The 24,302-nt window shown below is 37.7% G+C and overlaps 1 protein-coding gene across 3 annotated transcripts in view; it reads right to left on the reverse strand.

Annotated features, from left to right (window-relative positions):
- Positions 1–24,302, reverse strand: part of LOC138706280 (serine/threonine-protein kinase SIK3-like) — a 193,186-nt gene that overhangs the window by 66,441 nt on the left and 102,443 nt on the right. The gene's annotated exons all lie outside the window — the stretch shown is intronic.

Below are 24,302 nucleotides of genomic sequence, written 5' to 3' on the forward strand. Positions count from 1 at the left end.
TAAAAGGATCTTACTGCATCATCACTGCGAACAGGCGTGACGACAGGATGGGACAGAGCCCATGCAGATACTGACGAATATTTTCGTACGATTTTTTCATGTAGATCTTTTCCCGAAAAGAAAACGTATTTTCTCTTACATTCATCAAAAACGAATACGGAAAATTTATACCTACCTACCTTCACTGCTCATGTCGTCTTGGGTGGTCTACTGCTTACACCTGAACTACAAATTACGGATTTAAACCCGACCGGAAGAGATGAATTTTTAAATTGAAGAAGAAAACTAAATATGTAATGTAAATTCTTAAAATCAGGTAACAAAATAATAAATTAAGAAAATCAGACTTACGGGTATAATACAGTGAATAACCAAAGGCTTTGAACACTCTTGCAAATGTTTCCAACTAAAACTTTTATTGTTCCACACATTTTTACCACCATCAGTTGTCACACATTTAAAATTATTTTACTTTATACATTGTACTCTATTAACGTTTTTTCAACTTCCTTGAAAATATTTTCACCTGTAGTTGTTCCATGGAGACTATTCATGGAAGGTAATTCTTCAGTTGCTTCAAAGTCAGCATTGGTTCCTCGAATAAACGTCAGCAAGATTGTGCAGTATCAGTGACGCCTGTCGACTCATCAAGAGCTAAGGAAAACCATTAGATTTTTTTTTTTTTTTTTTGCTTTGTGATTTAATTGACTGTTGATGTTGCTCCTAATGGGTCAATACCAGTGGCGTGAAGACTTGTCCTCCCTCCATCCATTAACATTCCTTCCCTTTTCAGAAATATTTTGTAGTATTTTCTGTCACGTTCCATTCATTCATTCATTCATTCATTCATTCATTCATTCATTCATTCATAGTTTTCTGCCCAATGGCAGGTTTTTCATTGCAAACCTAACATCCTCCAATCTTCCCTATTTTCTGCCTTCCTCTTAGTCTCTGCATAAGATCCATGTATCTTAATGTTTTCTGACATGTGATATCTTCTTCTGCACCAAATTTTTCTCCCGTTCACCATTCCTTGCAGTGCATTCTTTAGTAGACAGTTTCTTCTTAGCTAGTGACCCAGCCATTTTTTTCTCTTCCTGTTCAGTTTCAGGATTATTCTTTTTAGTGCAGCTTCACTTCTCATTCTGTCTGCCATTTCACACGCTCCACTCTTATCCATATCCACATTTCAATTAGTGCTTCTAGTCGTTTCTCTTCACTTCGTCGTAATGTCCATGTTTCTGCCCCATATAATGCCACACTCCACATAAAACACTTCACTAGTATCTTCCTTAGTTATTTTTCCAAAGGTCTGCAGAAGATGCTCCTTTTTCCATTAAAAGCTTTCTTTGCCATTGCTATCCTTCTTTTGACTTCCTAGCTGCAGTTCATGTTACTATTTATAGGCTACTAGCACATTCCAATTATTTGAAGCTGTCCACTTGTTCTACTCATTTCGAATTCGCACGTTTACCTTCCTCAATTTTCTTCCGATAACCATGGTCTTCGCCTTGTTTGCATATATCTTCATCTCATACCGTACTCCTCACAGCTTTTATTTGAGGGGTTCACAACCAGAGTGGACCAAGTCCGTCTGGAATAGTTCTGAGAAATTGAGTCTTAAAGTTTCTGAAACGTAACTTAGAATTAGTTTTGGGATATAAAAAACTGTACGAAATATGCTACAACAATTTAAGAAAGTGGACTGCAACATGAATACTAAAATGGTTCCTTGCAATTCCATGTATAATGTAGCCAAAAAAAAAATTGCATTAAATGACGAGCAAGAAGAAAGAATTCTCTCCAAAATATAAAAATAAATAAAAAGTATCACAGTAAGTGAATGTCAATTTGATTAACGCTGTACACTGACAATTGCAAAAGTAACTAAACTATTCAATACGCAGGAATCAAAAGGTAAGTTCAGGTGTTCAAAGTTTTTCAAATTACTTATTTTCATACAAAATTATTGTTGCTTGCACATAATGCGCGAGCCAAACTTATTTAAAAATTATTATGTATTATTGACATTTTATTTTCAAAAATTTAATATTTTGCAACATGTTATACAATGGCAAAGAATGTTTTAAAATGCAGAGTGTAATATAGAAAATGTACGCCCATGTGCTCCATTACTCTGCTTTCAACTGTGGCACATGTCACTACGGTAACGGCTGTGAAGACCTCTGGCAAGGAACAGTGAGGAAAATATCAATATGACGTGTATATGTAATGATATTCCCAATAAACATATGGTATGAGATATTCAAATTGAAAATGGACATAAATTAGAGATTAACCAATGACATTGTTGTCAAGTACTTGACACTAGAAACCAACCAATCACCAACTTCAATGTCCAGCTCCACCCAAAACCCTGTGTGTCTATAAATAAGACATAAAAGTCTACGTATGACGTCATCGACTTGAAAGCCGCATCTAATCAGCTGATGGAGGTCCAAGCAATATACTACACAGCGTGTTGCATATAAGCTAGGGAAAGGTAAATTCTTGTGTCACAGTGATTTTCTCAGGATAATCGTTAGCCGAACGGTTCGTTAGACTGTCAGCGTTCCACGACTGAGACCCGAGTTCATAACCAGCGAGCTCAAGAGGAATTTGTGGTTGACTAAGACTGTGTTGAGGTATATGTTGTCGAAATATTTCCGTGTTCAACGTTAGCATTCCATCATTTTTATTTAATTCAAAATCATCCCAATACTAGTGTTACAACAAAGGAAAGCTACTGCAGACAACCGACTATATTGGATCTTTACGAGAATGTTTTAAAAAATACATGTATTCCACACAACGCAGTACAATAAATGAGACAATTACATACAATGGAACAATGATAAAATAAACATGGTGGTGGTGTTTAGTAAAAAGATATCTGACTTTATTTTACGACGCTATTTGAGAAAATAGGTATCTGTAGAAAGACTTGGCTGATCCGAAATGGATCCTTCCACTTAAGACTTGTTTTGGCCCATTGTGCGCCTTATGTGACGAATGTCACAAGGCCGACAGGTGGCTTGGGTGATGGCTGACAGGTGGGCCGTCCTGCCTCAGCCCTGACAAAGCCACGCTCCGAGTCACTGATAATTCCCAGGGCCCGGAACCCCCCTATATCAGCGCACACGCACACGCACGCACACACGCACACACACACACATACACACAAAACCCCCCTAAGAAATAATGGACAAACGTATCTGTCGTTAAATAGAGTTGAAACGATAGGATATAATTCGATTATTGCAATACTAAGTAACTACATTATAATTCTAAATTATAATGGTTCTATGTCCGCCGTTGTGGCTATGTGCATAGCATGTTTGCTTCTCAAACAAGCAGTACGTGGTCCCATTTCCTGCGAAGACAATGAGCAATTTATCTTCCGTTCATTGGGCTGGGTGTTTGCCATGTAATGTCCTGTGTTGTCTCAATAAGTCTTGCGCCGTGCTGACCACACAACCAGAGAGGCCCGCAATGTGCGCCTGTTAAGTGCTGGTCCCGTACACTGCATTGGATTGTAAGTCGGTACGAAAATTAGGAGATTAACAGAAGTAAAAAGAAAGTAATGGTTCTGTGACTTATTGTTTCTTAAACACCGCGGCTCGAAAGTCTACTGCGCTTCATGTTTTCTACTTTTATCTTATTTTTCCCGTGAAAGACTTCCGTGATCTCACGTGACATATTACACTAAAGTCTCAATCGAGACGCTTCACAGTGAAATGCAAATCTAGCTGGGCAAAATTAATAACTTTTCTCCTATGTAACAGATTTTCATGAAACATTGTACAGTAGTTACAGGTAGTACAGATACGGAAACAAAATTTGGAGCTACCTTATTGTGAAATTTTCGCTTACAACACACTGCGCATGTGCAGTAAGCACTCGACCAAGGCCAGTGGAGTCCTGCAGCCCGGAGCCGTGGCGCTACCGCTCCTGCGTTCGCAATACAGCATCACGATAGTTCACATTACGCCCGCGGCTCCACTCGCCTTGGTCGAGTAATATATTATATGCTATTTGTGGACAGTCGTGAGAAATTGTTGCCTATATACAGGTGGACTTCCACCAAGACTTGCTCCAAATTGTAATTCCGTATTTGTACATTTGTTTTGTATACAAACTCTGATTACGTTTGTATAAGGAAAACTACCCCTTATAGGAGTGTACATTTAGAGAAACTGATACTTTTCTCCTATGTAACAAATTTTCATGAAACTTTGTACGTAGTTATAGGTAGTATATTTGCTTTGTATATAAACTATGATTACATTTGTGTAAGGGAAAATACCCCCTATAGGGATGCATTTAGGCAAAATTAAATTAATTTAGACAAAATTAGCAACTTTTCTCCTAACTAAAACTCATCCAGCAATACCGTCTAATATAAACAAGACTGTATGATAAAGGGAAATGACGGGCGATTAATATTATTCAGGAGCTTACAGAGCTGCAAATAAATTTATCTACACTCCAAATTAGCTTGGTTCTGCAAAAGTTTTTCTATTGATCGAACTGAGCGTGATCACAGAAATGTTTCGACATAAAAAATGTGATCCTATCTCATCTTCAAAATTTTGTACGACTATATACATTTAAAACATTACACATAACCAGTGCTTTTCTTCTGGAGAAAAGGGTGGTGGAACTCTGTGTAGAATATAGCGGAAGGGGAGATGATTAGCCTACTACCCAGCACACGGGAATTTTGTCTTTCTTAACCTCCTTTTCAAGACTTTCAAGGCCTAAGTGGAGTTCAAAGAAAAATGATGTTGAAAACATAATTATTAACATAATTGTCGGTTACATGATGAAAAATACAATAAAAAGGTGCCGGGACGCTCCAGAAAAAAGCACTACACTTAACAATTACAAAGCTATTTATAAACGAAAAAGTCACCAAATAAATTATACGTTATGGTTCAAGTGATAAGCGAAGTCCAAAAAGTCGTAGATTTATAACATAATTCAAAATTGTAATTTATTGGCGAATGCAGAAACTTTATTTTTCTGCCGTAAAAACGTACACATTATAAGTTCCTTGTTTCGAATACCAAAAATAAGAGTAAGAACGTTAGAGATATAAAAATATGAAGAGAAATTACTCCATTTATTAAACGAAATGCATAAACATTTTTTTTTAAATTTATAGTAGAAAATTTGAATTTTGACGACATAGTACTTCCCGGACTTAATTAAAAGCAGTCGTTGACGACGTTACTGCTATGCTGAATTGAGTTCCAATTCGAAAGTAATACATCCGTAACGAGAAATTAATTCTCATGATAGAATAATAGAGGAGAATAACTAGAGGAATTGAATTTTGATGTGGGTGAGAAACGGTCAGTAACTTTGCCGTTAAGACTTGTTATCGAAAGGTACGGTTCTTTAACAGGCCATAAATCTACGGCACAGAAATCATGACCTTGTTTTCCTTTAGATTGGAGGCATTATAATAATTTTTATCACTCATCGCCGTAGCTAGTCTGAATCCTCCAACGCATTCACGCAAGCAAGGCAGTAATTAGACCACACACAGGACGGTAATTTACAGCAATGCTCTGGCTTTGGCTATGCTCGTTTAAAGGTAAGAAGACAGCACATTATTTACTTACAAATTACTTTTAAAGAATCCGCAGGTTAATTGCTGCACTCACATAAGCCTGCTATCGGTCCATCCTGAGCAAGATTAATCCAGTCTCTATAATTATATCTCACCTACCTCAAATCCATTCCAATATTATCTTCCCATTTACGCCTCGGCCTCCCCAAAGGCCTTTTTCCCTCAGGTCTTTCAATTAACACTTTATATGCATTTCTGCATTCAACCATACGTGCTACATTCCTGCCCATTTCAAACGTTTGGGTTTTTTGTTCCTAATTGTGTTAGGTGAAGAATACAATGCGTGCGTTGTGTAACTTTCCTCATTATTCTGTACCTTCATTCCTCTCAGCCTTAAATATTTTCGTAAGCACCTTATTCTCGAACACCCTTAACTTCTATTCCTCTCTCAAAGTGAGAGTCCAAGTTCCACAACCAAGCAGAACAACCGGTAATATAACAGTTTTATAAATTCTAGGCTTTTTTGAGAGCAAACTGGCTGACAAAAGCTTCTCAACCGAATAATAGTAAGCATTTCCAATATTTATTCTGCATTTGATTTCCTCTCGAGAGTAATTTATATTTGTTACTGTTGCTTCAAGATATTTGAATTTTTCCAACTTTTCAAAGGATAAATTTCTAATTTTTATGAAGACAGCACATTTAAATTTCTTAGTGGGTCCATTACTTTGTACCTGGTTACACACATATAAACATATACTGACCTCACACCTTTTAAACGCCACTGTTGTCATTCAGTAGTATTTCGCTTCCGTGCGTACAATTAGCTGTCTCGATCACCATTTACAAGTCAGCGAGCGGTTTACGCGACGCAGTCCCCAGTCCTTGTGGTTCAGTTCTCTATTAATATTGTTAAGATGTTCGGAATCTTCTGAACCAGACCTAAAATTACTCATAATGGACACCGCTCGGTATCATTCTTAGCCTTTACTGGACTCATAAATCCCCACTATATAACTTAAAACACTTCATAACTTTGGGCATGTGCCTAGCAAAGTTAATGTGTCAGCTAATCAAACAATTCCAATTAGCAAGAAAACAACTAATCACAATTCAATAAGCCAGACAATCAAATAACAACTCAATCAGCTAACAAATCAATCAGAGACAATTTAAAAAGCCAGCGAACGAACCAACTAATTAACAATAAAACTAGCAAAAAAGCAAGCAAGCAACAACTCTAACAATCAATACACTCGTCAATCAAGAAAAAAGATAAAAACAAATGAAACAAGTAACCACCGAACTAGTAATTAAATAAAAAGATCTAAAAAAAAAAACAAAAAAAATCAAGCAAACAACCAACCAAAAAATCTAACCAAATATCAGCCTCTAAATTAGTCAACAATTATACGAATGAAATAACTACGCAACGAATGAACCAGTCAACAAAACCAAAACAATTCAAACCAAATCAACGAACCAACTAAACAACTAATTACTCAACAGTCATACCAAAACCAAAAACAACAATCACATAATTGTCATAATTGAACCATTTACAAGTAACTCGTCATCTATTCCAAGTTAAGGTAAGAAGTACTTAGTATCTATCGCCTGCTCATGTGTGACGCAAGAGCAGATTTAATCATACAGAAGGTAGCGGCGTCTGTTTACCTGAATGGTGTAGTGGGAGGCGGAAGAATCCGGCACGCGGGCGACCTTTCAGAGCAGAGGAATCTGCATCCCGCTGCCACGCGGTGCCAGCCCTCCCCATCCGGGGGCTCAACCGTTAAATCAATTCCAAACAAGAGGGTGAGAGGGGGAACACTGAACGTCATTCACGCTCCAACTAAATGTCATAGTTCAAAGTTCAAAAAATAAGCGCAGTGAATCTCACTTTTGGGTCCACTTACAGATGCCCCCAACTTAAACACAGACAAGCAGATTTCATATGGTCTAAGATGACAATATCTGGGAACACGGAAAACCGACAAACAACCAAAATCCCAGCTACCACGCAATAATACAACCAACCAACAAACCAAAGAATCAACATTGCAACTGGTCGTTAGATACCAATGAATAAGCGAAGTAATCAAACCAAGAAATAATGAAAGCAGACAATAACCTGAACAACAATCTAACCAACAAAAATTCCTGCCAATAATGAAGAAAAACAAGCATCAAATGAAAACTAAAACAATCAACAGATCAACAATTCAATTAACAAATAAAGCATACAAAAATATTGAAAAACAAACCAACCAAATATTCGACAATCCAGTCATAAATAAAACCAAAAAGAAAATAAATATACTACACAAACAGCCGAACAACAATGCAATCAATTGCTTGATAATCCAATCAACAAGCAAACCAAGAAACGCAAACCATAAAAACATCTGAACAATAATGTGTGTGTGTGTGTGTGTGTGTGTGTCTAATGCCTACCCACTTCACTCTGCGTGATTCGGATTCCGCATACTAAGGACAGATGTCAGGACTGTGACCCATTTTCAAGTTGCACACCACTTCGGTAGGCTACGTTATGCATGATGTGTAACTGTGAAGAGTTATGTCGTGTACTAGGCTGAGTAGTGAGTCAATAAAAAAATGCAATAAACAAACTAATAAATATAAACAAATCACGCGCACAACCGAAGAAACCAGATTAAGCGACAATCCAAACAACCAACAAAATGACACTTCCAAACATGTAACCAACTACCCAAAAACTTCGAACATTAACACTACTCATAAATAAATTTCTTCATAGTATCCACCATCTGACAGTACTGGCAGCACCAGTGTCTTATGATTTATTTTTTCAAGGAATAATCTTTTGATTGTTACTATCATTTATTGTCTGGAACCGTCAATCTAGTCAATCTAACTGCTGGAGTCATACTACTAGCTCCTTGTTTGCTACAAAATTCCATTACATATCTACCGCGGATTTTTTTTATTGGTGGCATTTATTAATTGAAATTAAAATTTAATCAACAAATTTAAGCAACCAGTTTTGTTACAAACTTAATATTATGCTACTAGTTTTGTAACAAAACTAAAGCAAACAGTTTCGTTACGAACTCAAAACAATTGAAACACATCACATAACTTACCTAATAAAGAGAATCTCATCAAAATATTAAAGCATTACAATGTCGACAGAAAATATATAATCAATAGTCTCATCACATCGCAGATCCTAAGAAGTCGAAAATATACTACATACTCCAATTCATACAAAATCAAGCAGAATAGTATCATTATAGAATACTCCCAATGTGTGGAAATGTACGCACATTCTTAAATTGAGACCCCTGGATCGAATATCAAGTCGTTTAATGAAATTCGCGAACAGAGCATAGCTATGTCACGAATAATAAAAAGTAAAAATTAAAATATCTTCCTTATTTATAAAGCTTGAAGTTCATTTCCGGCTGTGTGGTCTGTGGTTTGTCTGCAAATCAGACGGCCAAAGTGAACATAAATTAGATATAAGGTTCTCAACGTCAATTGTAAGTAATGGTCAATTTCATAGACAAAATTTAATCCCCGTGCGATTATCTTATTTTATTTTCAGAACATTACAAAAACATTGCAACCCAGTAACATAAATATTTAAAACTATAGGATTTTATTAGGAAAGAAGTGCCTATCCGTATACAAAAATGTTGTGTATGGTCTGGGTGTTTGTGTTGTTCTTAAGTTAAAGTTACATTTAGATAGCTGGATATAAATGTTAGCAGGGAACTGGCGCACCCTACCAAAAATCTGCTATGGATATCCTCTTAAGGCAACACCAGGGACAGCATGGAATGGAACTTCGGGAAGGGGCACTACGACCCAGCTCTGCGAACTTTTAAGATCTATTGCACTAATCTTCATGCTAGGCGCATTCCCAAAACCACACCAGCTGACTACCCTAAGGTTCGCTGCATTGCCAAGTTTCGAGCAGGCAATCTCACTCGTACCTAGGCCAGGGTCCTTCGTGTGTCGTCAGTCGGCGTTCGGGAAATAGGCTACATCAGTTTCTTTTAGTTCCTGCACTCATATGAATATGAAAAACTAGTGATACCCTCGTCCTTACATAAGTTTCATTCTTTGCGAGGGAGAAAATATTGCAGAAATTACATAAATTTTGTCTGGAGTCCTAGGTTGCGTTCGGGCGTGGTTCGAATCCCACTTGGGCCGTTTACCTGAACGGGTTTTTTTCTCTAATTGTAAGGCGAGTGTCAGATAATCTCATGGCAAATCATCGGATTCATGTCGCCATATATCATTTCGTTGGTATAAATCCCACCAACGCTAGATAACCGCTGAGAAATCACAGGGGAATCACAGGACAACGGACGAATAGGGCCTACCTAGTCTCGTGGACGGAAGATATATTTCTTCCATGGCCACTCCGGACTTTTTGGTAAGCAAACACACGTTCTAGCCACATAGCTATCCTCGGTATTTACCAAAATACACACTGCCGCGTTTATGGCTCAAGCGCTAGCGCGCTGGTCTTCTATCCAGGTGGCCTGGGTTCGATACTCGGTCAGGTCGTAATGGAATTTGTGCAGAAAAAGCTGACGTTGCAGAGCTTTTCTCGGGGTATACCCGTTTCCCTTCATCCTTCTGTCAACAATCTCCATCTTCCCCTCATTTCTTCTATCGCCTGCAATAGTTAAAAATAGGCTGGAGTGAAGTCTTGAAAGTAGTAGAGGTTTCGAATGATGAAATAGGAAGGGCTTGGAGCTCCGGGACCTACGTTTATCAGGAACTCGTCTGAGGATGGGACTTGGTCCTGTCAGGGCTGAGGCAGGATTGCCCACCTGTAGGTCTATATAGGGTGGAAGTGAAATAACTCTGCAGCGAATGGCTCATGTTGTATGTAACGAGAAAGTGTAATACCATATTGGTGGAAAGTTCATAGTCCCCCCCCCCCAAATATTTAACACTCTCTTATTCGGTAACTATTGCGAATAGGATCGTGATTTTTGTCCACATCGATAGACAATCTAATAAAGAATAATTTATTCCTCTGACGTATTTCCATAGCGAGGACGGTTTTCGTGTAAATTTAATTTAAAACCTACTAATTTCAAGCCTCTGAACGATTCGAAACAGATTGCAACACTGCAGCCATAGAAAGAGCGATTCACCTAGCGGTCAGTAGTAAGTACGAGAGGGTTGTGGCTCGCGTATCAATTGTAGTAGCTGTCTCCTATAAAAAATAATCTACTACGAACTACAACCTTGGGATACTTGCATATGTTACAACGTTCTTACGTTCAATGTTAAATTTAAGATACTCTACGTAAAATCCAGAACTCTGTGTACAATATGTTCGTATTGAAATAAATTCATACAAGCAGTTTACTCCGAAACTGTAATATTAAACATGCTCATTGAAAAATATATATTTAGCTAAATTACATATTTTCCCTCACGTAATGAATAATGCTATTTTTAATATTTTCAAGTATGGGAAACAGGTTTATAAACATTCGATTTTTAAAATCGCTAAAATTACATTACCTCACCTTCAAATATTGCACAAAAAATATCTACTTCGGTCGAAATATTGTATACCATGTAATTGTACTAGAAATAAAAACTTCCAATATTCACAAATTATCAATGTTTTACTTCTTGGTTCCATTATAAAACTGTATTATAATACTGCAATAATGATACACTTAAAAAAAAAAGTAAACTCAACAGTAAAACAAAAAAACTTTATATCTTCTAAAACAGACTACAGCCAAAGCTTTTAGTATGTTTACTATAACAAGAGACTAGCAAGCAACTGATTTTCGAGCATTCGTTCTCTCAGATGAGCTGTCAATCATCGGGCTATTGTAGAAAAGTCGAACCACGGCTATGGCAAATACCTTCTATGGTTCACTTTGACATGCCTGACCTAGGGAAACAGACCTTAGTTCGTTGATCTCTTACGAGAAAGAGAGACCATTGTGTTAACGGCGATGTTGCCAAAGTGCATTTAATCACAAAATGTAATATAGGTTTTCTATTCATTTCAGTGTACCCTATCGCCCCTTTCAAGCTGCAGGGTTATTTCATGTCCACCCTGTAGGATATACAGGGCGCAATCATGACACTTGGGTCCGGCCCTCAAAAAGACAAGCCAATATACACACTATAAATATCCAACTACTTATCTTATTTGTAACAGTATGAAGTTCCCTGCCGTGACATACCTATGTGATATTTACAGATCTAGTGGACGAGTTAGGCTTCCAACAGGGAAGTGCAGATTTACTCCCTCCGATTCACAAACAACTTCTGTTTTTTCTGTGCTTTGCTCAGCGGTGACCTTACGCTATACTCGATCAGGGACTTCTGCTTTTGAATGTCTAATATTGATTCAAAATATTCACAGAAGTGAGTATATGAGTCCCTGCAGTTGCCGAGTGGTTAGACAATCGGCCTGTCATACAGGCGGTCCGGTTTCGAGTTCAGGTCAGGTCTGAAATTTATTATTGAAAATCCATCTGACACTTGTGAGGGACAAAGTTTCAGTTGACGTTTTCTCGGGGTTCTCCCGTTTCCCCACGTTAGCCATCAACATCACTCAGTCCGATCTCAGTTTCACTGTAATTCAACATCATTCCCGATTGCCGGCTGCTGACGAGAGGAGGGGCTGGTCTTGGGACGAGTGGATACTCAGCGAACCTTGTATAGTCAGCTGTTGCAGGTTGCGAATGCGCATAGCTGGAGGGTAAGCTATCTATTAGATCGTAGTGCTGGGTCGCAGTAAGCAAACATATGTACATCATATACACGAAGTTTGATTAAAATTCCAGGATACGTATAATACAAAAGTACTCTATATAACTTCTTCTCTAACAATGGAAGATATCCCAAAGTTTTCCTCAGTAACGTTAATGTGTCTGTTGGTTACGATTATTTTGTTTCATACAGAGTATCGGTGCAATCCTCAGTGGTCTTGCGGTTACCATGTCAGAATCCGAGATTCGTGGGTTCACATCCGGCCGAAGCATTATGAAGCATAAAAATCCTTAGTGTTTCTTCTTCCGGAAAGTAAGTACGAATAAAGCTGAGAGGCAGTACAGTATGTCCTTCTAGGCGAAATCTGTCGAACATTTCCAGTCCATGTAGAAATTTTGAGGTAATACAATAAACAGACCCATATCAGTGGCCTTTTTATGCACGACCCTTGTCCACCCTCCACTCATAATCCAAAACATAGGCCTACACGCTACTGGCGTACATACTGCACATCACAAAAGCAGAAAAGTGTCAAATTAACATAAGCTTTAAGTAGGCCTACTAAAATAATTACTAATTTTCGTCGAATAGTTATTCATACAGTAACAAAATTACGCTTTAAATTAGTCTTAGCTTTGAAGGGACAAAAATATCTATAAATAATGAATTATATAGCTAGCACAAAAATAAAAATGAGCACGTAAACTATTTCTTTATGCAAATAATAGTTTACATGCACAACTGAGTGTACATAAAATCATCCACAAAACATAAGTGTATTCCACACAACGCGACATGGGCACATGCGCTGATAACTAAGTAACAGGAAGCCGAGGCCTATGACAAGGTAAGAATGGGTTAGATTAGGGGATAGATAAATAACAGAATGTCAAGGACTATGACAAATTTGGCGTGGATTAGAAGAGGACAGGATGTCGAGGAATGTGACAAGATTAGAGTGGTTTAGATGATGAGTTAACTAAGTGACAGGATGTCAAGAACTGTGACAAATTTTGTTGAGTTAGAAGAGAGTGACAGATGGAGAGCAGTGTGACAAGGTTAGATTGGGTTAGATGAGGGATAGATAAGTGACAGGAGGCGAGGACTGTAACAACGTTAAAGTGGGTTAGATGAGGGATATCAAAATAACAGAATAGCACTGTGACAAGGTTAGAGTGAGTTAGATGAGGGGATAGATAAATGACAGGAGACGAGGACTGTAACAACGTTAAAGTGGGTTAGATGAGGGATAGCAAAATAACAGAATAGCACTGTGACAAGGTTATAGCGTGAGTTAGCTAAGTGACATGATGAGAGCACCCTGGCAAGATTAGATAGGTTAGATAAGGGATAACTAAATGACAGGAGTACACTGTGACAAGATTAGAGTAGGTTAGACGAGTGGATCGTTAAGTGACTCGAGGCGAACACTGTGACAAGATTAGAGTGGGCTAGATGAGGAGATAGTAAGTAAGTGACGAAGACGAGGACTGTGACAAGGTTAGGGTGGGTTAGACGCGAGGAAAGCTAAGTGACACGAAGCGAGAAGTGACAAGGTTAGAGTGGGTCAGATGAAGGGATAGCTAAGTGACGGGATGCGAGAACTATACCAAGGTCAGAATGAGTTGGATGAGGGTATAGCTAAGTGATATATATATATATATATATATATATATATATATATATATATATATAATACAGTATATAGGTTATATTATATAGCCACGTTTTTCTATTTTCCACCTATTCGAGTTAAAAAAACTATCTTATCCTCTATTTAAGTCATATTTTAAACATCATACATATTAGGCAATTTTTGTATCCTAAAACACCGTGTGTTCTTCTTTTATAGATTCCCAAACATCATTTTTAAAGGATACTCGTATTACGTACTTTTGTATTTTATAACCTATACTTGAGACTTACATGCAATGTGTAATGCATATAAATATGACCTCTCTTACTATAATATTTCTGGTACCCTCTGCATTTGAAAAGAGGCGTTGAATAGGGGATTAACATATCACTATTTTGACATACGATAAAGTCTTCACACTGACATACCATTCGAACAGACGAGAGGTTAATAGAAAACAATTTACCAACAAATAGATAACCTACATTCACACCTGACCTACCATTCGAAAAGAAAAGAGATTAATAGAAAACAAAAACAATTTACCGACAAATCATTATGTGAATAATACGAACTCTGAAGTGACAATAACCTCAAAACCAGATTACCAACTTCTCCGGTGGGGAGAATTTCCCATACCGCAATCAACTACCGCAACAGCGTGGTGCATGTTCAGAGATGGATAGCAGAGATGCTGAACCTGTTGCTGAAAAAAACCGATGTCGTCTTAACGGAAGGGTCAGCAGTTCGCCTGTGCAACCTGCAATCCCAACTAGAGCTTTTTTTATTGGGTTATTTAACGACGCTGCATCAACTACGAGGTTATTTAGCGTCGATGGGACTGGTGATAGCGAGACGATATTTGGCGGGATGAGGCCGAGGATTCGCCATAGATTACCTGACATTTGCCTTACGGTTGGGAAAACCTCGGAAAAACCCAACCAGCCCAAGCGGGAATCGAACCCGCGCCCGAGCGCAACTCCGGATCGGTAGGCAACGCCTCAACCGACTGAGCTACACCAGTGGCCCCAACTAGAGTGGGACCAACTCAAGTTGTTTCCTGATGACAGAAGCCAACGTTACCAAATCTTATAGGCAGAGCAAGAGCTCGACTGTTCATGATGCGAATGAAATTTTGTTTTCTTCAGTATCGGTTCAAAAGACGTGTTGCAACGCTAACAGCTTTGTGTACGCAATAAATTTATATGTCAGAAACAAAGACACAAAAATGCAAACAAAAATGTAGAATAATAATAATAATAATAATAATAATAATAATAATAATAATAATAATAATAATAATAATAATAATAACATAAGTGATTTATTTCGAGTCACTTATCCACACTCTCCAATTCAATTTATATCTTCTTTTGTAAAATTTAAAACTACCACCCTTCGTCTTTTGCTTTGCAGAAAACTTCGTTGAAATGTCCTTAATAATTTTTATAGTCGTATTCCATCAAAAATCGAACACTTGCTGCTGTATGATTTGAATACGATTCTTACATACTATGACACATAAATCGGAAGACTTCCATACTTTAAAATCTTTACTTGTATATACAAGACTTCTTAAATAAATTATACATGAATTATATAACCTTCACACAGATCGTCAATTTAAGTAATAGTTCATTATCATCCTTAACACCGATCCACGACAACGGTAAAGTACTGTACTGTATCACTTTCGTCAGCAGATCAACTCCTCGGGTCCTCGGGCGAACGTTCCATGCGCTGCAAGCAATCACGGAAACCTTCGGAGTTAGTATAATGTACAAAATGTGTAATGAAAGGATGTGTCATTTATCTGGTATAGTTTGTTAAAAGATAAAGAATAAGTAGCTTATGTTAGTATACAAGCATATTCAAGCGACGGAGCCAACTTCATGGATTCTCGTTTGCTAATAAGAGAGAACGGTTTGTTGCAATAAGTTTTCGCATTGACTGTAAAGTACGGAGAAATTGTTGGATAGTGGCAGGAAAAATGCATTACCTTGCGAAAACATACCAAGAGCGTTGACCACAATAAACATCACTTTAGTCTAATTAGTCGGGATTTTAGAGACAGGCGATGTTACATGTTGTTGGACCACGTGGCCTGATATCTAGTTATAATTGAAGTTTTCTGCATATCAATATTTTAGAGTAGTGGTAGCATTCCGGTCATGTGTTCAAGCTCAACCTACTGTTTCTTATGTTTTTTTTGTTTGTTTTTAAGAGAGAGAGAGAAAATATATTTGCTCCTATCTCTTGTATGACTGTCTTAGTAAATAACATCAGGTTCATGAATGTATTATGCCACGACTTCATTATTTATTATAACATTATGGCTGCAAATGGAAAAAAAAAAGATTTTTATTCTCAACAAAAATATATCTTTCGTGACATAAACAAAACAAACTAGCGTCTGTCTTAAAAAATTCAAACAATTAAAAGAAAAAAAGAAAAGCCACGATTCAATATTTAGTCCATCTTCCTCCCATCTCTATCACATCTTGCACTCGAGTGGGCATGGAATCGACTATATTTTCAGCTACGGCATTCCAGGCATCCTGGACAAGCTTCCACAAATCATCAGGACGTCTTGAAGAGGGATTGGGCCAATTTTTCCGCATATCCTTCTTTACTTGTGCCCCCGTAGCTCAGTCGGAAGAACGTCGGAATTTAGATGTCAACGTCTCAGGTTCAAATCATCGTCACTCCTTTTCATTTTATTGTGTTACAGGATAGTATAATGCAATAATATAAGAAAAAACTAACGCTAGTATTATGCACCTGAATTGTCCCAAACTTAACATTACATTTATATTATTTAACGATAACAGAATATAAATGATAACTTGAATGTTATTTATATCGCTAAAGAACGATAACAAAATAAAAATGATAACTTGAATATTATTTATATCGCTAAAGAACGATAACAGAATAGATGATAACTTGAATATTATTTATATCGCTAACGAAAGATAACAAAATAAAATGATAACTTGAACAAGGCTCGAACTCACAACCTTCGAATCATTAACCTAGCAGTCTATCGCTGCTTTACGAGACGCAGATATATTGAATGACTCCTGCTTAAACACAACAGTTCTAAAACTGCTTCAAGTGCGATTCTACAAGCGGATGCATCGTGTAACATCACCGTGACCCGAAGTGGACTTAGAATATATTCGCTGTTCACGAATGCGGTCACTTTTTTTTTTGACAGCAGTACAAGATATACGGTACGTGGTTCACCGCGCCGACAGCAAACTGCTCATAATCGATTTTCTCCAAAACTTTAGGTGATATCGCAAAACGAGTTTACTTTCGAAATTAGAGCATAAATATACTTTAGAATAATATATTTTAGTCAGATGCAAATTTAATTGTTGTGTTATTTTCTGTATGTTGAAAAGGATAATGATGGAAATTATCTACTTTCTCCTCCTAGCGATATTTCTTCACATTCATGGTATTACGAGTACAGTATGTTTTTTTCATATTTTACAATGACCATATTATGTTTTCAATGTTATACTTAAAGCATCAATTCCTACGCTAGCGACCATCTGAGAAAACTTACGCTAACACCCAGTTAGGCGCATTCCCAACAACACCAGCTGACTACGCTTAGGTTCACTGAATATCCGGATTCCCAGCAAACAAACCCACTACTTCCTGGACTAAGCCTCTTTCCGCGTCGCTATCGCGGAATGCTATATGAGGTATAATTGATGATGGAATGGACACAAGACGGAATGATGTCGCTAATGTGGGGGGAAACCGGAGAACTAGGAGAAAACACCAACTGAGATCATGTCTGCCACAAATATCAGTATTGATTTGTCCAGAAAAAAATCCCAGGTCAGACTAATGGTCTAGACCATGCAGAGACAGCTATGATATTTACTCTTTAAAGTCTAGATCAAAAGCGACTATTTTGCATCACTGGAATTTACAACTTCGTCCACCTGTTAAGTCTATACTAGTTACAGGAAGTTAAATTAAAATTAAATCAATAGTAAAAATGTTTTATCATATTTTATTTATTGTTTTGTTTTCAACATTCGTTTCGCTAGTAGTCATTCACAATATTATCATTCAGAATCGTTATGTTCTTATTCAAAACTAGTTATAACACAATCATGTTTACTATTGGTTTCAGACTTTTCGAACATTTGTATATATGTGTTTGCGTGTGTATCAAGATCAGTCATAATTGGTTCTTATTACACAGAGTCGACTCTTACACATCTACATACACATACGGATCATTATTCGAGAAGGTATGTTTTCCTTTTCGGAAAGCAATCTAATAAACAGGGTACACAAAATGCAAATACATAAGCTAGTAGCAAATTTGCACTCTTTGTGACTTACTAATTTTCTGCACTGGCATTCTGTTGCGTATAAACAAAAGCCGCTTCTTACGTAATTGTGCGACCTTCCGTCTTTTTAAATTGTTTACGACGAAGGTGTGCAATCTCGCTGGCCGTCACATACACGAACTGACTTAGATTAAACCTTATCCTATAGCAGTGGCGGAGAGCGGAAAAACTCTATCTAACGACCGATTTCACGTAGGTTTCACTTTAATAACGTTAAATGAACTATTAGTACGGGTATCTTAATATACTACTCAAAATAAAGTTCTAATGATCAATCATACTAGGAATTGTGCGCGTTATCAAATGCAATTGTTATAAATAAATATTCACTCTTGCTTTTGTGCAAGATCTATTACAGTACGTCCTACCGTGCACTCTTAAACAGAAATAAAACTGTGAAAATGAATAGCATTATGGAAGATGCCGAACGAGAAAGTTTATAAATAAAAAAAAAACTGCTGTATAAGTGGTACAGGACCTATTTTTGTAACTAGAGCCCGGGAGTTAGGCAAAATGCCTTTTCTAACTCGACAGCTACACGAAAGAGTCTGAGAAAAATATGTTTCCGCACATTTTGGGACGATAAGGTCAATTTTTATTTGTCTTTTGTTGCCTATTTTAGCTTCCGTTGCTTAGTTTAAGGGTCATTTGTTGGATATTTTCTGCTATTATGTATATATTAAATAATCAGTACCAGGAAAAAAATTGTACGAATTCCGAATACATTAAAAATATAAATGAAAACTATTTATTTTATAAATTAACCACCTGTTACAAAAATTAAGCAATATTTTTGCATAACGGGGATATCTATTGAGAATTTCACTCTAAATTAATGCATTTAAATTATATTTGTGGTGGCATGCCTACAAACCAGCCCAAAGCTGATCAGTCCACCGAGAGGGTTGGTGGAACCAGTTGCTGCTGTATCTCATATTCCAAGGCAGTTGATTTCTCTCGTCTGAGAGGCTCAGTTTCTACGGATTCCAAGAAAACAGTGTAGAGAGAAGATCGTATTGAAAGCGATTAGCAGATACCGATGAGAGTTCATTCACAAATGTTTTAAGAAGCTCCAATGACTTCAGTGAAAGTAGAAAGATTTTTTTCAATGACAAAAACCATTCTCTCCGACATTAGGTTATGATAGTTGGAAAAAAAAAAAAACATCTTGTTGTGGCACGTAACTAAGAAAAGTAAGAGTAAGTAGTCTACTGAAAATGTGATACACATGTTTACTAAATAACCTACAGTATATTAAATTATTATTTTGAAGATTTTGCTCTCTACTTTCGTAGTTTTTAAATATCAATTTTTATTATTTTACTTCCTGTTACCTGAATATTAAGTGCCTATTTGCCTGCCTATTTTAGTCAAAATAAATGCCTCAACTTCCGGGCTCCATTTATAACAACATACAACTTAGGTATATTTTGTCAACATTTTATTAGGACTTCCATTTAAGTAGCAGTCGTAGAGACAACTTCTTTCTAATAAAGGAGAATTCGCATATTATATCTGCAGTGCCTGGGAAAAGTGACATAAGTCAGTTTCCACAAACCTTTTTTTATAATTTGTTGACAACTTACGGAGCATCTGCTCGCTTGAGAAAAGAGACATAAGTATTTCTCCCATTACAATAATTCATAGGCTACAGAAAAAAAATCAAATCGACATAAACCAGTGTAAGTTGTCAATAAATTATCAAAAAAGGTTTGTGGAAGCTGACTTATGTCACTTTTCCCAGGCACTGCAGATATATAGGCTACATGGATCATTCAATACTTAGTGGCAACAATGTTTGTACGTGGCGCTATCAGCGGTAAACGAGGCAAGCTGATAACAATGAGAAAGAAGAGCATCTGATGTGTATTGTCTGTGAGTTTGAAGACAATAATTTCATTTATAAGATATTTGTAATAAGTTTAATTTGTAGACTGTTATCTGTAGCGCTCTAAAATGTTTAGCAAATTATGAACAAAAATGCTTAATTGAAATTCAGATTGCAAGAGCAAGAATGCTCGACAATGCCATACAGCATTAGTGGAAGCTTGTGGTAGAGAGACTTGATCATATCAGACCGTGACTAGGTGGGCGAATGCATTTCGCAGCGGGAGGGAATATGTTCGTCAAAAGCGTGGAACAAGCTGACCGTAATCGGCAAGTGAACGCTGTAAAAACACCGTTGTTGGTTATAATTTTGACGGAATCCTTCTCACTCATTCCTGTCGGAAATCGTGTGAATGGTGCATACTACAGTTACTTTCTGAAACACCATTTACAACCAGCGGTGCGCCGTAAACGTCCAAATCTCTTGAATTCTCATCCTATTGTGCTACATGATGGTGTTCGCTCTCACATAGCTGCCCCTGTGGTTAATTTACTTCGCAGATGGAACTGGGAAGCAGATGGAGCATCCTCCATACTCTCCAGATACGAGTCCATGTGATTTTGACCTTTTCGCGAAAATGAAATTACCACTTAGAGGAGTTCGCTTTAGAACCAGACAGGCAATTATAGCAGCAGTAGAGCAGTCTGTTCGAAGATTAGCTGTGGATGGTATCCGTCGTCTCCCTGAGGTGTGGAGAGAGGTTGTTGGAGGAGATTACTTCTGAGCACTGCAACAATGTGACTGTTCCAAAAAATGTTTTCTTTGTCGTTAATTCAAATGTTGCCACTAATTATTGAATGACCCGCGTGTGTGTATAAACAATTTCCTACCATTAAAATTTTCTGAAATTTTCCAAACAAATATTTACGATTTTTACACAGTCCGTCAGAATAACGTCCATTACTTGCATCTAACACTCTAATTGGTGTAACAGTTCGTAACTGCTTTGATAATAGTGCCGCCACTATGGTCTAATGGCTAGAACGCTGGACTTATAATCCTGCGGAGTTCGAGTTCGATTCCCGATGTACCCTCGATTTATAACTTGTGTTGGGCAAGCCCATGATCCAGGTAACACAGGGGTTTCCTCCGGGAGCTTCGGTTCTCCTGTGGCATCCCAACAAATCTCCATCATTATCTCATCTTGGTCAAGGGATCGGCATGACGCAGTGCCACCGCTGAAACATCACAGATTAACAGCAAACAGGCAGTTCCGAGACGAAAGGTAAATTCCTTCCATTGCCTACGCCAGAAATAGAACCTCGGACAGCTTGGTTCAGAACTGCAAGCGCTATCTACACAACCACAACGACGGACGATTCCGAGTGTTCATGAAATATGATTGGTAAAACCAAGTGCAGTTCTGTGACGCCTCAGTTGCCAGATTGTTTACAGGCTGTCACACGTGCGAGTTTAATCATCGGCAACAAAAATTATTCTTCTTCTTTTCCACGCTGCATGGTTTAGATCGTAATCTGTTTCGAACTTGTTTCTCTTTCCATGTTTACTAAGACTATTTCTAGTTCTCGCCTTACCGGCGTTTTAATGTGGCCCAATAGAGTACGATCTTTTACCGAAATTATCTAATTTCTCGTTTGCAGGATGGTTGCTAACACCTCCAATATAGTCAATGAACACCTTTCCGGACTTCACTTCTATGTCTATGTGAAGAATTCCATTACTGAGATGAAAATATGTGTCAGTAGGATTCTTACAACCTTATGATAGGATGGTAGGTAAAAATCGAATTCTGACGCAGAAAATGGCCATCAATAATTTCCTCCAATAATGACTGGAACATTCAAGAGGACCCAATCTTCAAAGTATATAATAATGATGATAATGATAATTATAATGAGGACAACGACGACGACAACCAGATAGGAAGTTCGCGCATTCTCTCAAGGAGATTCGAGTCTGTTGAGTAACTATGTGGATTCTATGGCATTAATGATTGTCGCTACTCCACTGAAGGAACCTATAAGAATTTCGCAAGAAAAAAGGCTGAAAAATAATTAAACATTTCAGAATATATATTTTTTTTTTGGACATAGGATTCCAGTAGCTCTAAAGGAAGTATAAAATATAGTAAAATATAGTATGAAAGTGCATTCTCGCGAATTAAAAATAAATGTGCGACGCATTTACTCATTAGCTACATAGTAATATGCAGCAATTAAAGTAACAACCATATTAAGTAAGGTTTTGTAAAATTACCCACTATCACATTGTTACTGCTACAGACCGCGCAGTTTAAAATCTCGAAACATTGTTCAGCAGGTCGGCGGAACGAACACAATGAAATCGCGGCGCTCTTCCCGCCTGCAGTCAGTCGTGAGTGAGATTTAATCGGAGTAGGACAGTAAGTTATGTTGTGCAGTCGAAAGATTCCATTAGGGAGTACCTACAGTAGTGTTGTGCAATGATAAATTCAGTGCATCGTCATTCATCTTGAAGACGTACATCAAGTGCAGAAAGTTTTGTAGTAGGATAAAACAAGTATTTAAAATGTAAATTTTCTGGTAGCCCATGGCGTCTTCGTTTTCTTTCTCGGTCAGTTACAGAACTTGTCCACTAATTTTAATATTACTCTTCTTGTTGAAACTGGGCTGCTTTCTGCACTTGATATACGCTTTCAAGATGAATACAGGACGACGCAATCAATATCTCACCATGCAATGCATAACACTACTGTACTGTCTAATAAAATCTTAGGTACTGGTCGACCTGGTTGGCGAGTTGGTATAGCGCTGGCCTTCTATGCCCAAGGTTGTGGGTTCGATCCCGGGCCAGGTCTATGGCATTTAAGTGTGCTTAAATGCGACAGGCTCATGTCATGTAAAAGAACTCCTGCGGGACAAAATTCCGGCACATCCGGCGACGCTGATATAACCTCTGCAGTTGCGAGCTTCGTTAAATAAAACATAACATTAACATCTTAGGTACTGTGCAACAAAACTGTCCTACTCCAATGAAATTTCACTTACGACTGATTACAATCGGAAAGAGCGCCACGATTTCATGGAGGGGAATGTCAGCGATTGCCTGGAGCTCGGGCCGCTGACCGGCCGAGCAATATTTCGGGACTTTTAAACTGCCCGCTCTAATCCTTACCTTGGAGATAAATCACACACAATATTAACGCAGAGCTTCAAGATCTACCTCTTCCCGTACTCAGCCTTTTCCAACAATCAGAAACCGATTAAGTTCAATATAGTCTGAAGTATGATTTCAGACTTTCATGGTGCCTTACATAGCTATATGGTGCGAGACTTTTGAGGTATTTCCATTGTCACAGATGCAGAAACATCCAATATTCCGAAGCTGTGCATCGGCTTCACTATCAGCGAAAAACTTTGTCATCTAACTAGCATGTAGGTCTATGTGCTATAATTATTCGAAACCAAATATTTCTGGGGTATATAAGCCTACACTCTGAACAGATTCACCCAAGTCCTATTTATTGCGTAATAAAAACCTTAAAGAAGAAAGTAGACCTAACTTTGAGTAAACCTTCGTTTTTAACAACTTAGCATTAAAGCTTTCAAATAAAATCACGTTTCTACTTTTTGGTCGAAATTATTGTTACGTACTTCATGCGCAAACTTCTTGAATGAATTTGGTCGCAGATAATGAGTACGAATTAGGTCCGCCGAATAGTTCAGGAGAAAATATTCTACACTGAGAATCTGACGGAAAAGCAGATGGTATACCAAAAGCCACTTTTTGGAGGAGGGGGGAATGACGGGTGTTGAAAAAGTATTATCAAGAAATCCACTTTTGCAGCACCTACTTTTAATATGAGTAAACTACTACAAATTAAATGAACACTCTACTTCCTGATTTGAAGCAAAATGTCTGAAAATAAACTGGCCAGGAGAGTTTCGATCGGCGACGGGAAAATTACACAATTTTTAAGCAGTAAAAGAAAATGGAGATCTACGGCATCTTCTATAATGTTCTATTTAATAAATGTATTAGCTAATAAGGTTGGCGCAACTGTTCCACTGATTTCCTACGTTAGTCGGTCAGGCTGCGATCATCGCGCGCAAGGGGACGTTACGCCAC

This window comes from Periplaneta americana, chromosome 9, assembly GCF_040183065.1.
Source record: "Periplaneta americana isolate PAMFEO1 chromosome 9, P.americana_PAMFEO1_priV1, whole genome shotgun sequence".
NCBI lineage: Eukaryota > Metazoa > Arthropoda > Insecta > Blattodea > Blattidae > Periplaneta > Periplaneta americana.